The sequence below is a fragment of the Tenrec ecaudatus genome, chromosome 6 (genome assembly GCF_050624435.1).
Source record: "Tenrec ecaudatus isolate mTenEca1 chromosome 6, mTenEca1.hap1, whole genome shotgun sequence".
Lineage (NCBI taxonomy): Eukaryota > Metazoa > Chordata > Mammalia > Afrosoricida > Tenrecidae > Tenrec > Tenrec ecaudatus.
The window spans coordinates 53,260,422-53,275,999 of NC_134535.1; the positions used below are offsets into that span (position 1 = coordinate 53,260,422).

General features: G+C 42.5%; 1 protein-coding gene across 3 annotated transcripts in view; it reads left to right on the top strand.

The window, feature by feature from the left end:
• The first annotated feature begins 393 nt into the window (after positions 1-393).
• Positions 394-15,578, top strand: part of OSBPL8 (oxysterol binding protein like 8) — a 200,135-nt gene continuing 184,950 nt past the window's right edge. For 2 of the 3 annotated variants that reach the window (XM_075551253.1, XM_075551254.1), the window contains exon 1: positions 394-764. The gene's annotated coding sequence lies outside the window, so the exon portion shown is untranslated. The remainder of the gene's footprint in view (positions 765-15,578) is intronic. The other variant, XM_075551255.1, reaches the window with a different exon arrangement.

Below are 15,578 nucleotides of genomic sequence, written 5' to 3' on the forward strand. Positions count from 1 at the left end.
GCGTTCGCCAAATCGAGGTTGTCTGACTCGGGCGTGGGGTCCCCACCGAGCCTTGGGCCCTGACCCCAGAGTTATTATGCAATCTCAGATTGGGAGGCGCGCACGAGAGGGTAGGTGAAGGAGGCCTTGGCCCCGCCGATCAGCACGCTGCGGGGCCAGATACCAATGGGCTGGCCTCCCGAGGTCGCCCCGGGGGCTGCGGAGGCGGCTCCCAGGCGATAACACTCGGGCGAGGGGTTGACAGTTGCTCCCGCGCTGCTCGCTCTCGGCCCGCAGGGGAGAAGGCTGCGTGGCCGCCTCCGCCCTTCACCACGTGACGGGAAGAGGGTGTAGCCCGCGAGTCGGGGGCGGGGCTTCGAGGGGGCGGGCCCTAGAATGTGAAGGATCGTGGCGGCCTGGGCTGCCCAGAGAGGCGCGCCGCCGCCGCCGATGACAACATTAGGCCGCGACGCACTACCTGCCGGGCGGTGGTGGTAGCGGCTGCCGGAGAGGCTGCCGCGCTAGCCTCGGCCACGGCTGCAGCCGCCGCTGGGGGCAGGGCCCGCCGTGGGTTGTGTACAGTAGGGCCGGAGTTCCCGCCCACCTCGCGGGCCGTGTCGGCCGCGCCTCCGCTGCGGCGAGACAGCGCCCTCAGCCTCCGCTCGCGCCGGCCGGTGAGTGCGGCCGGGCGAAGTTGGGGTACAGCCCGACGCACGCAGGGCCTCAGGCCCCAGCCCCGAGAGAACTAGCCCTCTGCGCCCCGCCTCCTCGGGAACTCCGCACCGGTGAGTGTCACGCTGGTCCCCGAGCCAGGGGCGAGGCGTCCGCCCTCCCCCCCGCTCCCCTCCGTGACTCCCCTTCTCTCCGCGTTGGCGCTCGGGCCGGAGCGGAGTCCCGGACCCCCCGCGCTGCAGTTCCCTTGGGCGCCTTTGTCCGCTTTGGGAGTGAGGGGGCCCACCGGAGGTGCGTCGGCAGCCTTACCGGGTCGGGGGCGTCTCGCGCGTCCCGACGGGCCGGTGTTGGAGGTGTGCGGCCGCTCGAAGTTTGACAGGGCGGGCGGCGGGTGTCGCCGGAAGCCCCCGCGCCCGGGCAGCCGGCGCTTTGTCTCGGCGCGGTGCCGGCGAGGCTCGCCTTTCTTCCCTGTGACAGCCCCGGCGCGGGCTGGGCCGCGCCCAGCGCCCCGCGCCCCGCAGACCGCTCCCGCCTGGCCGCGCCGAGCGGCAGCCCGGTGTACTCGGGGAGCCCTCGCGAACGGGCAGCACCGGCGAAGCCTCTGCGGTGCTTCTGCCTGGAACGCTTGCTTCCAAGCCCCCTCTCCAGGGCGGGGTCAGACGCCCGGGAGCTCGCGCGGGGAGCGGGCTGCGGGATGGTGGAGCCACCCACTCAAGACCGGCTCAGGCGACGCAACAGTATCTGTAGGTTTTCCATTCACAAAAGTCACTGAACACGCTGTTTTGTGAGACTGAGCGGGCTTGCTGAACATTACCTAATTTCATTTGCTCTACGTGCCATCCGACACAATTAAGTAACTTGGGCTTCACCTTAAACAGAAGTGAACAGCTGATTTAATGGAGGATTTAAGCATCTTTGCTTTAAATAAATAATTTAATGAAGTTTTTGCCTTTTTGCTACTGGAACACTGTAATGACTTCCACATGGTATTAGAGTGCCCTCAGTGGAAGTTTGTCGTTTTTTATTGACTTCACCCAATCGGCATCAAATCAGTGCCACTTTGGGACTTTTTAAGGGGCCTTGCTATTGCAGAGTAAAGCGTCTTACCAGCCCAGAGGACGTCAGTTCGAACCCACCAGCCACCGAGTGGGTGGGATACAGCGTTGCATTCTGCTTCTGTAAAGATTTATAGCTCTGGAAACCCTGCGGAGTAGTTCAAGTCTGTTCTGCAGGGTCTCTCTGAGTGGGAATCGACTTGAAGCAGGGAGTTTTTGGTAGGTCTTTACAAACAATCATTTAAAATAGATTTTTCCTTTCCCAGGAATCCTGGGGACAGCATAAATTATGGAAGCGTGTAGAAAAATTGCTTGTTAGGTTTATGCCATGTCATTCGGTTTAATGTAAACTTGATAATGCTGAGAGAGTATTATCAATTTCCCTGCTTGCTAGAACCTGTTTTGCAGGGAAATTATCAGGGTGCTTGTTTTCTAGAGCAGGCTGGGGAAGGAGGAGTAACGTCATGAAATTTAAAATGTTCTTCATTTAAAAGTACAACCAATTCGACTACTTGCTACCAATTTTCTATGATATGCTTGTTCTAGGTGCTGGGAACGAATAGATGAAACGTAAGAACTACCTTTTAGGTCTTTAATTATGGAGATTAAGTTGTTGCGGTCAAATTCCATGTGAACAGTTTGAGCCACAATGCATTGTACCCAGGTGCTTAGAAATATCTGTTTAATTAAAAATAGTCATGGTTTATTTTGCTTTCATTGAATCATAATACTTATTGTATCTCTAATCTGTGGAAAGCTGCTATATTTTTAAATTAGAATGGTATTGCATTTTAGAAGTGATCAAATGTCTTTCTTACAACACAGCTATGACACTTAGAAGTTTGATATTTAATTACTTGGGTCATTTTGAAATTGAGGACCATAACATAGACTCTATAATTGTATGTATTTTAGTTTGCTTTCATTTAAGAACAACTGAGGAAATTATGCATTTTCAGAATCTGCATTGTAACAGGATCCTTTAAAGCAGGAGTCCTCAAACTAAGGCCAGTGGGCCACATGCGGCCCGCCATGGACATTTATCCAGCCCCCGCCAGGTGTTTTTGCCTCATTTGTTTTTAACTTCAAAATAAAATGTGTGCAGTGTACATAGGAATTTGTTCATAGTTTTGTTTTAAAACTATAGTCCAGCCCTCCAACGGGTCTGAGGGACCCGTGAACTGGCCCCTGTTTAACAAGTTTGAGAACTCCTGCTTTAAAGGACGAAGAACAGTATGTCTTAAATGCTTCTTAATACATACGAATTTGATTTGGTTTATGCAAGTTTATAATCTTTCCAGAGCAGATTGTTTGAATTGAGGCATAAAGGATAAAAGAAATAATGAATACAGATATAACTTTCTAACATTACTTTGGAAAATTTCATCTTAATGGCAACCTGAAATACTTTATATGAATATATTTTAATATTCATAGTTGAAAACATGCATAGAAATGGACTTGGTGCATTAGATGATTCTAAAGTAGTACACTGTGGTTTTCCTTACACTTGTGAATAAGGCATAAACATAACTTGAACAAAAAAGCCTGTGAGGGATATACTTCTCTTAAAGAAGTTGACTAGTGTGCGAGGAACTGAATGGAAGCACTTGATTGGGCTGAAATACAGTTTCCTTGTGGATGGTACACAACAAGAGATGTCCGGACTAAGGTGTGTATAAACTTCATGGCAGTGTTCAGGGAATCATTCCTTCTTTCTCCTCACTTTAGTTTCTCTCTCTCTCTCTCACTCACACGAAAGTGTTGAAAGTTTCAACTGTATGGCACAATGGAGATGTTTCCCTCAGCTAAGTGTTACCACACTTGAAGCAGGAGCTTCCAAGACCTTGTAGGAAAGTTTTTGGTGGTTGTTCTGGAACAGTATGTCTACCTTTGTCAACACATTTCCAGGCAATATTAAATTCTTCAAGACAGTATCTTTTCTTTTTAACTCACCCATTGAGTCTCCAAATGCTTAATACTTCTTGAATGAAAAAATGTAGTTCTACATATATAACTGGAGAACAAAGGGAAGTATGTGGTAATGTAGTCCAAATTAAATATAAGCCCCACACTACAAAACCAAGTTCACTTCCATCTAGTGAATTCTGACTCATAGTGACTGTATGTATAAGACAGGATAGAACTGCCCCTCTGCTGTAATAGTTTCTGAGACTAAATTTTTATGAAAGTAGAAGACCTCATCTCTCTTCTGGGGAGCGGCTGGTAGTTTTGCCCTGATAACTTTGCAGTTAGCAGTATAACGTATTACTCCACCAAGATAGGATGTCATCTTGGGAGGTGGAGAGCAAGTCATTCAGTGGGGAAAATGTTCTTGGGAGAAGTTAGTTCTTCAGTTAGATTTTGCTGAAAGCTGTGTATCTGCAGATAAATGGGTTTCCTAAGGCAGTAGACAACATCAAACCAAAGCAAAGTGGGACTGAGTGTGTCATATTAGGTTAAGCACAGTGAGTCCTTTGTGTAAAATTATGAAGATTTTTTCCCCCTTTTCCTTCACAACTGTTACTTCTACTTGGATAAAATGACTGAAATAATTTATAAGACTTGATTATTTACAGTACTTGAGTTTTGAAAGTGACTGTGGTACAGTAAAGCAAAGAGCCTTAAAAGGTCTAAAAATTCAATTTAGAATTTTGACTCTGCTTCTTGTACACATTGGACAAATCTCTGGGTCTTTGTTTCCTCATTTATAAAATAGGGGGAGTAATCACTATATGCCCCATGACTCTTGGAAAAATTGAGTGACTTGATGTGTATCTGAGTAAGTGTTGGACAGCTAACCACAAGGTCAGCAGTTCAAATTTATGACCCATTCCTAGGGAGAAAGATGAGTCAGTCAGTCTGTTCCTATAAAGATAGACACCCTTGAAATCCCTACACAGGGTGGCTATAAGTTAGAATTAACTAGATGTCTTTGGGCTGCTGAAAGTATATTTGAAACTATTCACCTCATTCTCTAACACATAGTAGAACTTAAGAAAGAATTACATTATTTAAAATACTTCTTTATATCTAGCTTTAAAATTTTTTGGATTCATTTATTGTGAACTCTGATCTTCATTTGACCACTGGGATGACTCATTATACTAAATTTGTTAGTATCAGGGTTTGTGATTTTTTTCCCTAGGAAAACTTAATTTTAAAAAATAAAAACAAGCATTAATTATCTTACTTTGAAATATATTGACCACAAAGGATACCTCAAAGTTTTAAATTTTAAGTAAGGGCTGTGTCTGGCTATTAGGTTTCTCTTTTCCTTCGAATCAATTAAAAAAAATATTATTAGGGGCTCATACAACTCTTATCACAATCCATACATCCATTCATTGTGTCAAGCACATTTGTACATTCAATACCCTCATCATTCTCAAAACATTTGCTCTCTGCTTAAGCCCCTGGCATCAGCTCATTTTTTACCCTTTCCTCCCTGCTGCCTCCTCCCTCATGAACCCTTGATAATTTATAACTTATTATTTTGTCATAGCTTCCACTGTCTGACGTCTCCCTTTACCAACTTTTCTGTTGTCCATCCCCCAGGGAGGAGGTTATATGTAGATCCTTGTAATCGATTCACCCTTTCCAACCCACTCTCCTTCTACCCTCCCAGTATCGCCACTCGCACCACTGGTCCTGAAGGGATGGATCATCTGTCCTGGATTCCCTGTGTTTCCAGTTCCCATCTGTACCAGTGTACTTCCTCTGGTTTAGCCAGATTTGTAAGGTAGATGTGGGATCATGATAGTGGGGGGTGGAAGCATTTATGAATTAGAGGAAAGTTGTATGTTTAATTGTTGTTGTATGTTAACTGCACCTTGGATGGCTCGTCTCTTCCCCATGACCCTTCCATAAGGGGATATCCAATTGCCTACAGATAGGCTTTGGCTCTCCACTCTGCACTCCCCCTCATTCACAATGATATAGTTTTTTGTTCTGATGATGCCTGATACCTGATCTCTAGGACACCTCGTGATTGCACAGGCTGGTATGCTTCTTCCATGTGGGCTTTGTTGCTTCTGAGCTAGATGGCTGCTTATTTACCTTCAAGCCTTTAAGACCCCAGACACTATATCTTTTGATAGCTGGACACTATCAACTTTCTTCACATTTGCTTATGGACCCATTTTTCTTGAGTGATCATATTGGGGAGGTGAGCACATAATGATACGATTTTTTGTTCTCTGATACCTGATCCCTTCAGCACCGTGTGATCACACAGGCTGGTGTAAGTGGACTTTGTTGCTTCTGAGCTAGATGGCCACTTGTTTACCTTCAAGCCTTTAAGACCCCAGAAGCTATATCTTTTGATAGCCAGACACCATCAGCATTCTTCACCATCTTTACTTATGCACCCTCTGTCTTCAGTGATTGTGTTGGGAAGGTGAGCATCATGGAATGCCAGCTTAATAAAACAAAGTATTCTTGCATTGAAGGAGTACTTGAGTGGAGGCCCAATGTCCATCTGCTACCTTAATACAAACCTATAAATATATGCACATACATCTATTTCTCCATAGTCATATATAAATATATTTACATGTGTACATGCCTGTATTTAGACCTCTGTATGTGCCTTTTGCCTCCTAGTTTTTTCCTTGATTTCCTTTTACCTTCCTCTTGTCCCACTATCATGCTCAGCCTTCATTTGGGTTTCAGCAATTCCTCTTGGTTACATTACTCTGGGTCATGCTCTACGAGGCCTCCTACACCCTCCTCTCCACCAATTTGGATAACTTGTTGTCCCCTTGCCCCTGGGTTTGTTAACACCACTTCCTTTCTTCCCTCTTCCCCTGTTCCCAGGTCCCCCGGAACTGTCAGTCCCATTGTTGTCTCCTCTAGATGGTTCATCCAGCCTATTTTAATTGGACAGATCTGCAGAGATAATAACATGCACAAAAACAAGACAGCAAAACCAAGCAACAAAACAAAACAACAAGCCAATGACAAAAACAAAACAAAACTTAACAAGAAAGAAAATCTTGTCGTTAGTTCAAGGACTGTTTGTTGGCCTTTAGGAGTGTTTTCCAGTTGAGTCTGATGGGGCATCAAGCCCTGGCCCCAAAGTCTATTTTTGGTATTCCCTGAGAACTTCATTGCTCTGTTCCCCTTGATGTTCTGTTGCACACCTTTAGTGTTTTGCCTTCGTGTCGTGGGATCAGATCAGGAGGAATTCCCACACTGTCTCCACTGTTGTCCTGTATAGGGCTATGGGTCAGTGAGGGATGTCATGTTTCACAGTGGGGCTGGCCATGTGGTCTTCTATGTGGATTGGCTGCTCTGAGCAGGAATTAGGTCATCAGGCTTGATGGGCCAGGATGTGCACCATTCTCTCTCCCCTTCATTGTGCCCTGATCAGACGTGTCCCTCTCCTGGAGCTGCAGATTCAGTGCTGTACTCTGAAATAAATTATTCTGGGGTCAAATCAATTTTTGAAGAAGTTCTTTTTGTATACACACACACACATACACAGGTATTTTCCTGCTATTAGGGAAAAATCTGTCAAAAATATCTTCTGTGTCTTATGACTATAAGAAGGAATTCAGCCATTATTTTTTGAGCAAGTTAATATTAGAGTTCTGAATAATTTTTTTTATCTAAGCCTTTTGCTCCAGTAGCTGTTTGTACTTTTATAAGTCTCAACATTTCATGATGCTTTATGTACTCTTTGTAGTGCATAAGATTCACGAGGCAGTTTTTTATCCTATAATATTTGTTAGAGAATTTTATTTTTTTAAAAGACTGTCTTATTATAAAGATGACAGTTACCATCTTTCATAGTCACAAAGCACTGAAATAAAAGAAGAAATCGTTTTAATGCAGGAAGAACCTTTTCAGGAAAAATAGAAGTTAAAAAATTTTTTTATTTAGGGTGGTTAATAGCTTAATAGATTCAGAGGGAGATTATTATAGTTTCTAGAGATGTTTCAGAAATACAGTAAATAGGCATCAACTACTTACCACGCACCAGGTATTATTTTAGAAATACTTAACAGATATCAGATTTAATAATCACCATAACCCTAAAATACGAATCCTGGTAGCATTGAGCTGGTAAGTGCAGGTTCAGCAGTTTGAACTCACCAGCTGCTCATGGGACAAAAATGAGGAGACTCAGCTCCCATAAAGGTTTAAAGCAGCGCTTCTCAACCTGTGAGTTGCAACCCCCTCCATTGGTGACACTAAAAATCAAGCAATTTCTTGCCCTTTTTAAATATAAGTGAGAAGACTGAGGTGTATAGAGAGGTTAAATAGTAAGTGGTGGAGCCAGGACTTGAACTTGAGATCTAACTTGACATTTGCCATCAAAGTCTGCCCTTCTAAACACGAAATTAAAAAAAAATTAAAGTGGTAAGGATAAAATAATATGTAAAGATAAAAATACATATAATGAGTAAGGGGAAAAAATGACCGACAACAATATTTAAAAGGCTAGGGAAGAAATTTCTTGTCACGGAACAAGAAAGAAATACACCTAAAACAAACTCAGGTTGGGTCAAGAGGGAGATCAACTGACTAATTATCAAGTTCAGCCCAGCATACTCAAGATTACAGTGATCTCTGTCTGATAGTAAAGCTGTTCAAGACCCCTGCCTGTGGTTAGAGGGGATCTGCCAGCGGCTTAATCTGACTAGTGTTCTGCGGATGGGTTTGGGCTCCCACTGTCCTCCATGGCCGTCTACAAATTCGGTGTTCACAATTTAAACTCTGATACTTTTCCCTTCGTCATGTTTATATTTTGTTATGGTCTTTGGATCACACAAGCTGGCGTGCTTCTTCCATGGAGGATTAGTTGACTCATCACTTAGATGGTTGTTTGTTTGAATACAAGCTTTTAAGACCCCACACACTATTTTGATCTGCTTTCTTCACCACACGTTGCGTAGGTCCCTTATCTTCAGTGATCATTTCATGAAGGTGAGTGTGAGCTGAGCCATGTTACCAGAACTAACTGTTCTTGGATTTGGGCTAAAGTAATGTGGGAGTCCAGAATCCATCTGCTTGTCCACAGAATAAGCATGACTCAGGTTTTTGTTTTATGACAAAATCAAAACCCCATAGGACGAGCTACCCCAACAACAGCAACAAACCAACCAGCAAACAAACAAAAAAAAACAAACAAAAGGCAGGAAAACAAAAAAGTAAAACGTTATCAATCGTTCCCTTGGGGTATAAGACGTTGCACTGACAACATCATCAGTTTTTCCATTGACACAGTACTCCGTATGCTTTTGATAGGAATGAGGAGTCCCTTGTGAGCTGCAACCCATGAGCTGTTGCCCCACACTAGGATTCCTCAAACTTTTTAAACAGGGGGACAGTTCACTGTCCCTCAGACCTATTGGAGGGCCGGACTATAGTTTTAAAAAAACTATGAACAAATTTCTATGCACATTGCACATAGCTTATTTTGAAGTAAAAAAACAAATGGGGCAAAAACACCTGGCGGGCTGGATATATGTCCTTGGTGGGCTGCATGTGGCCTGCTGGCTATAGTTTGAGGATGCCTGTCCTACACAGTTGGATCTCCCTTCAGTTGAGCTTTATTTACCCTAAGCATGGGGATTGGTGCCAGGGGAAAACTTCCTGGATCAATTCTTCCAAATGCAGATCTCTGCCCAACAGATCAAAACCTGTCATATCACTGCAGGGGGGCTTTGAGGTACTAAATAGGTGATGATTCTGGGTCCCTTTCCATTGAACACTAACCAAGCAGGGGGTTTCCCCCCCAAGTCTAATGAATGCCACTTCCATAGCCCCCGGTGGCCATTCCTCTCCCATCTGAGTACCCCAGTCTGGAGTCCTAGGGTGCAGGCAACTTTGAGGAAGGGCTAAGTTCATTAAGCCAAATCTGTGTTAAGCCCTGGAGTAGCTTCTGGGTCATGCCATGCTACCTGCAAGGTCAGCATTCACAAGGTCATCATGGTGCTCAGTCTATGGCATGGTTCACTGAGGGTTGGGTAGTGTCTACCTAGGAACATAACATCTGCTTCACTGTCTTCCTAGGTTCCTTATGATCATTGTTTAGCATCCCTACCCAATGTGAGGTTACTTCTCCCCATTCACTCGTCATACTCACCAACCAGAACTCTCCTCCAAAATGTAGATGCTCCCCTCCTCTGGTCTTACCTTGATTTTTTGTCAAGGTTCTCCTTCCATTCCGATGAAGGGCCCATTGATTTGTCCCAGCCTTGTCTCAATGTTACAGTGCTTCAAGTGATGGTCTTCTCCAATTTCTCCCATCTTGGAGGAGTGACTCCAGACAGTGGGAGGTCTCCTTCTTCAAGGTGGCTCAACACTAAATTATACTTTGTTGTATAGTTTATTTGTGGTTGTCTGGTATGACAAGTCTTGAGCTTAGTAATCTGTCCTTCTTGGGTGGTGCATCATGTTCAGAGCTCAGCTACTAACTGGAAGGTTTTCAGTTTGCACTCACGCAGTTATGGCAGAGGAGAGACTTGGCCACCTGCTTCTTTAGGGTCACAGCCATGACAACCTTAAAGAGCGCAGCTCTACTCTGAAATGTGCAGAGTCCCCGTGACTTAGAATCGACTCGACAGCAATGGATACTTAAAAAATAATCTTATGTTTCTGTGCTTGATTTGGCTGGTCCATTGCCCTCCTAGGCTCCCTACACTTGGATGAATTGTAGCTTCGATTTCCTTTATCCGTTTTACTTATATTTGACTGATATCTATTGGTAAATCTTAAAAATTCTTTGAGTAAAGCAAATAATTATTTCATTGTTTATTCAATTGCTGTCATCTTACTAGGGAATTCTAGGTTACATTAGATATGTAAGACCACAAGAGATAGAATATTTTCAATTGTATTGTTAAACTATTAAAATATTGGTATATATTTTAAATAATATGAATTCACATAGAACTGATATGGTTGGTTTTAGAGTGGTGATACTTGAGGAATGAAATCTATCTAACTATAAGATAGGAGTAGTTAACCAAATTAGGTGGTTTCTGACAAGGAAGACTCAAGTTCTTGAGGAGTATGAAATTGTATAATTTATATATTATGTATAATGTAGGTATACTTTGATGAGGTGTCAATGTAGTAGATTTGGGAAATGAGCAATCCAGTCTAAGTAACACTATTACCAGGTGGAAGTACAGAGGTGAGAAGCCTTGGATCCGAGACTGTCAGGTATATTGGAGTCTGGAACTTCTGAAAACTAGCTTTGTTTATTGTATAATTTTGCGTATTTTTTGTGTGACTGTAACCTAAGATTACAATCCAGAAATAAAGGAAAACTGTGATATGGGCTTCAAAATGTTAAACTGGTGGTCATTCCTAGGCTTTCTTGTAAGGTATACTTCACAAATATTAAATCATAATAGAAGGATCCTTTTAGTGTTATTTCAGAAACTTAGAGAGGAAGAATGGCATAGGCTCTAGAGGTAGTTGACTTATGTTCAGAACCTGCACAGGTACCCACTAGATTTTACCAACAGAGTGGCCACAGAAAAAGAAAATGTTATCTCGAGTCAGAGACAGGGCCAGAGTATTAGTACTGTGTGACTTTCCTTGGTTCTTAAGTGGTATGAAAGATCTGGAAGCTCTTATAGACTCCTAGTGAAGGAAATAGAAAGTAGCAACAGCCTGTCATGAGACTACTGTTGTGAGGGGGGAGGGACCCTCATAGTAGTAGACGTTGTGGAAGGGCAGCTGTGGCAGATTCATCTGAATACCCGTTGAAATTTGTAATCCCTCTTGCATAATGCATTGCACAATGTACTAACCACAAGGTTAGTGGTTCAAACCCACTAGTAGCACTCCTGGAGAACGATGAGGTAGTCTGCTTCTGTAAAGACTTATGGCGATAGTAACCCTGTATAGGGTCACCGTAAGTTAGAATCAACTCAATGGCAGTGCGAGGCATGTAAAAAAAATGATAAAACCAGTATTACACTTGATCTTAGCCAAAAGGCTGAGAAGTGATAAAACCAGTATTAAAACTCAATAGTTATGAAACTGAGATAAATGAGGAAATATATTTACAATATTCTGAGGCTCAAGAGGATATTAACATAAGGAAAGATTGTTAAAAGGTGAGAAGATCTAGAAATTAAAAAAAAAATTATTCCCCCCAAATAAGACTGGAGAATTTAAAGAAATCTCATGAACATAGAACAAATAAAATCATACAATATGAAAGTAAAATGAGACAAGGAATATCAGTTGAAGAGAGAAAACAGCTACCTTCTGAAGAGCAAACAGGCAATCAAGAAAACGGAGGAAATTATCAAAGGCAGAATAGAAAATGACTTTTTAAAGTTGAAGACAAATTTGAGTGGAAGGGTCAACCAAATACCTAGACTAACTGAACAGCCTATATGCTGAATTATGACTCTATAGCAAAAATATTCAAAAAGATTCACATGGGGAAAATACTACTTGAGAAAGATGGTGAATTAGATTGACATGACTTCTGTTAAGTATCCCCAGATGTTTGAAATTAATGGAACAATACTTTCAGAGTGCTAAAAGAGAATAATTTTAACCTACAAAACTGTACTCAGGCAAACTGTCAGTCAAATATGAAAGTAGAATAAGTGCATTTTTGTACATAGAAGAATTCAGAAAGTTTGCTTCTCATAAATAATATTTTTAGGAAGTTACTTGAGGATATACTCTAGCAAATATATATATCAAGAAAAAAAGGAAGCCACAAGGAGTATGATAGAGTGTATCCAACCCAAGAGTGAAGTGTAAAAGGAGGTTTAAGAAGATAGTAAGAAGGTAACCAGTTCAAAATGCAGTAGCATTATGTTGTCTTCATGTGCTGTTGAGTTGATTCAAACACATAGTGGCTTTATAGGACAGATTAAAACTACCCCATAATGTTTCCTGGACTATGATTTTTACAGGAACAGATTGCCAGATTTCTTCTCAAGTGAGTCGGAGTCGCTAGAGCGTTTGACCCACTAACCTTTCAGTTAGTCACTGATCCCTGAACTGTTGTGATGCCAGGTAAACCTAGATAGGATTATGGAGGACTCCAAATAAATCTGAATGTAGTAACTCTGCAGTGAAACATAGTAGGTGCTGTGTCTGTAGAGTTAGCCTGTGGAGGAAAGCAGGAACTATAGTTAAGGCAGATATCAAGAAAAGGGAGGCAAGTCAACCAGCCACCATACAAAAATTAAACCCACTGCTTGCAAGTCAATTCTGACTCTTAGTGACCCAAAGGACAGAACAAGAATGGCTCATATGACTTTTTAAGGCTGTAAATCTTTTTTTTTTTTGCTGTAAATCTTTATGGAGGAAAACTGCTACATCTTTGTCATGTGGAGTGGCTGGATTTGAATCAACAGTGTTTTGGTTAGCAGCCAAGTGCTTTAACCATGGTGCCACCAGGGGTCCTAGTCAATTAAAAACTACAAGAAAGATAAGAAGTCATGCCTCACTCACTTAAAAGCAAGCAAGGAAACAGACAAAACTCAATAGCTAGATTTTGAGCAAAGGAAATATGAAATCCACTGGGCCTTGAAGTTATCAATACCTTTCTTGGAGTATTCCATGGGCTGTATGTTAGGACCTAAAATAGTCATAATGCTAAGCCTATTTATTGGTTTTCATTTTTTAGAGAAGATACGGACAAGACAGCTGAGGTAACAGGAGAAAATTAGGTAACCGTGAGAGGAAGAAGGAATGAATGGAAAATCTAGATAGAGTTTAAAATTGATAGATTAATACAAGGGTGGGTAGAAATTCAATAAAAAAGAGTGTTTTAAACACAACAGAGTTACCTTTGTGGTGAATGCATACAGGCATTTGCCCATAAACTCCTACTGTGTTAGACAGGGTTCTCTAGAAAAACATAACCAGGAGATAGCTAGCTAGCCTGCTAGATAGATAGATATAAGATATTCATATATATATATGGATAGGTATATGCAGCACAAAGGAATATAACAGCTAATTAGTCCACACAGCATTACAGAGGGCTCAATTCAACTCACTTCCATGGAACAGTTAATATACTGGAATTACTTCCAACTTACAAGGGCTGCTGGTTCCAAGGTAAAGGAAGCAGACAGCTGAGTCTTCCTTAAGGCAATGCAGGCAGTTTGCCACAGGCAGCAAACAGCAAAGCAGGCCTGGATGGGATATCTAACTCAAGCAATGCAAGACAACAGGATCTGCCAACCTCAAGCTTAAGCGATGTATACAGCGGCAAAGCAGGTCTTGAGCCTCAAGCTCTAGAGCAGGGTTCCTCAAACTTTTAAAACAGGGGACCAGGCCACTGTCCCTCAGACCCATTGGAGGGCCACACTATAGTTTTAAAAAACACCATGAACAAATTTCTATGCACACTGCACATATCTTATTTTGAAGTAAAAAAATGGGGCAAAGACACCCAGCAGGCCGGATAAATGTCCTCTGGGCTGCATGTGGCCATGGGCCATAGTTTGAGGATGCCTACTCTAGAGACATGATCCATGGGTTGGCTTTCCCATAGGTAGTGTAGCTCATAAATTGAGACTGAGAACTAGCTAAGCCGTAAGCTGGTCTGATCACCAGAGAGCAAGAGAGTGGTGGGCCTTGCTGATCCATTTATATCTTTGCCCTCCAAACTGTGACCTTATTAATCTCACATGTTCCTATTGGCCAGCTTGGCATGATGAATCTACTACCCTTTGCCAACTTGGTACCTGTACACAATTTCCAGACATTAATGAAATCACGTACCTAACATCATACATGAACAAAGGAAAGATTCAGTAAACACATACAAAGAAGATAAACTGAAAGTCACATACTTTGCATTTGCAGTTGATCACGTGGCCGTAACTTATACCTTCTTCTATTACCCATTCTGTATTACCTTTGCCCCCGGCCGTGGTTGTTGGCCTGGTGTGGAGTGACCCAGACCTTCATTCCTGAGATGTCTGGGTCACTAGATGTCCTGTCAGGATTGAGTTGCTGTACCTTACCATTTACTTTAATCACAGGGCATGGCACTACTAAGAGATGACCTAAGGGATCTCCTGGATTCCAGACATATTCTTCTTTACCTCCATTATGTAACACCAGTTCAATTTCTCCTTGGTAATCAGGATCAATCACATGACTCAGTACAGTGATACCCTTGCTGACCTGTTGATCCAAAGGCATGAGAAGCCCAAAGTGGCCAGGGAGCATTCTCAGCTGCCAGTTCAGTGGAATCAGTGCTGTCTTTCAAAGGTGGGAAAGTTCCTTCCTTCAGGACTAGGACCTCCAGGCCTGAAGTGCATAGAGTTGCTGGGACAGAAAGCAACAATGCTGCAAGGGATCACTAGGAGTAATAGTGAGTGGTGCTATGCCAGCTTCTACCCCTTGGTTCCTGGACCCATGAATCTTGGCTCTTGGTGACCCAGCACCATATATTGGCCACTGGTTTTATCACACCTATCAGTTGTCAAATCCTGTTGAAACAGATGGGAAAGAGTTCTTTAATTGAAAAAATTTCCTTTTTTGGAGGATAAACACCAGAAATGTGGGTGAAGGGAGACAGTAGTTGATGTAAGCTATGAAAACAATAATAACATAATTTATCAAGGGTGAAGAGATTGGAAGGGGGGGAGGTAGGGAAAAAAGAGGAGCTGATACCAATGGCTCAAATAGAAAGTAAATTTAGAAAATGATGGCATCATATGTACAAATATATATATATATATTTGTCTTGTTTTATAGTTTAAAATAACTTCCAGATTAGCTCAGTCTGTCTTTAATGCATTAGTTCTTTACTGGAGGTGATTTTTGTCCCTTAGGTACTATTTGGCAATTTCTGGAGACATTTTGCTTATATCAGAGGAGGAGCTACTGACATTTCATGAGTAGTGGCTTATAATGCAC